Consider the following 1,633-nt stretch of genomic DNA (forward strand, 5'->3'; position numbering starts at 1 on the left):
AAAAAAAAAAAAAAAAAAGATACAAAAACCACTCGAGGGGAGGCCCTGTGCTAATTGCCCGAGCATGCAATAGCTCCTCAGATACTCAGCAGCCCTGTGAGCTAATTCCAGTACTGCCATTTAAGAAATCAAGAAATTGAGCTACAAGAGATTAAGGCACTCCACTAGGATCAAAGGGAAACAGCACAGGACTTGGGACTCTAACGGGGGTACAGTTCTTACCCACAAGACTATGTTCCCTTTTCTCGTTGATGGGCTTCTCTGTGGACAAGCTGGCACTATTTAGAACACGTGTTCTCAGTGTGGGTACTATCACCTCCCCCAGGAGGCAAAAATTGGTTTTTGGTGGGGGAATAAAAAATCTTAGACATTACAATGAATCTTGTCCAACCAAAGGGTCAATACAGTAATATCTGTGCCACTAAATTCCACTGGGGGTGGGAAAGGGCAAAAAACAAAAAAAAGGATTCAGAAGTCTCTGTACTGTGAGCAACCTCACAGGCAAGTTCAAGTGGACATGAAGATCGAATGAAGAGACACATAAGAAAGTTGACGTGTTCCCGAACTGGAAATTATCTGGGGCATTGCCACTAAGACCCCACTTGTCTGGGCTTGCCTGCTCCCTCTATTAGGAAGCTCTACCACAAGCCCCCAAAGCGGCTGAGGGGCAAATGGGTTCATCTAGCTTTCAAAAATCAAAATCAAGAAAGTTACACATTTCTCACCACTCACGGTGTCCGCATGGACAACGTAGGAACCCCAAGTATATTTTTAAAGACAGCAAGCAGTATGCAGGGTACAAATTCTATTCATGGTGCAGTTACTAAGTTGCCTGGCATGGCTGGCATGGCACAGGTATAAAAAATACAGTTCCACATGGGTCATGCTTGCTTCCAGGCTTTTACAGATTCCAGCCTTTGTCTGAAGTTACAGTCAGCACTGCTCTCCGCAAGCCTGCATTAACCTGAGTCAGGCTGCACTGTGGCAATTCTCAGGGGTATGGAAAGTGGCAACCTTTTCTGTCTGGGCTCCAGGCCCACCTTTAGCCCAAACCACTCTCTTCACAGCTGCTGAACACATGATCAGCCTGTGCCCCTGGCTCTGCCCACAGAAATCTCCAAGTCCTTCCCATAGTTCTTACTAACCCCTGTGAGGCCCATGTGTATGACAGAAATATGGGCTACTAGATCACCACCAAGTCTCAATCCCCTGCCTGGTTTTCCAGGTGCCTTAAAACCACCCCACTTTTCCTATCCAGCTTTGCTTTCCCTCTCCCTACTATGCACCAACGCAGTACACTCACTCTGTCCTATCACCCCAGCCAGTCTGAGCAGTGTCCATTTGCCCATGTGGAGCTGTTCCTGTGGTTCCCATCTACCATCCTCTGGAATGTTCTCTCCTGCCCTTGCCACCTGGCCTTTACAGGCCAATTCAAACTTCACCTCTTCCCAAAAAACTCAAACTAGCATTAGTCTAGAATAGATGTGCCTGAGTTCAAATTCTGATTCTGCCACTTAAAAACTGTGGCATTAGCCATATGACTTACCCTCTCTGTGCCTTTTTCACATCTATAAAATGGGAAAATTATGGTATCCTATCTTCATGAATACTAGAGATGAAAGTTTAGGCCGGG

General features: G+C 46.2%; 1 protein-coding gene across 1 annotated transcript in view; it reads right to left on the reverse strand.

Moving 5' to 3' along the window:
• Window positions 1–1,633, reverse strand: part of LOC105501663 (ribose-5-phosphate isomerase-like) — a 64,397-nt gene that overhangs the window by 20,564 nt on the left and 42,200 nt on the right. The gene's annotated exons all lie outside the window — the stretch shown is intronic.

This window comes from Colobus angolensis, unplaced genomic scaffold (genome assembly GCF_000951035.1).
Source record: "Colobus angolensis palliatus isolate OR3802 unplaced genomic scaffold, Cang.pa_1.0 Scaffold739, whole genome shotgun sequence".
In the NCBI taxonomy this organism is placed as follows: Eukaryota; Metazoa; Chordata; class Mammalia; order Primates; family Cercopithecidae; genus Colobus; species Colobus angolensis.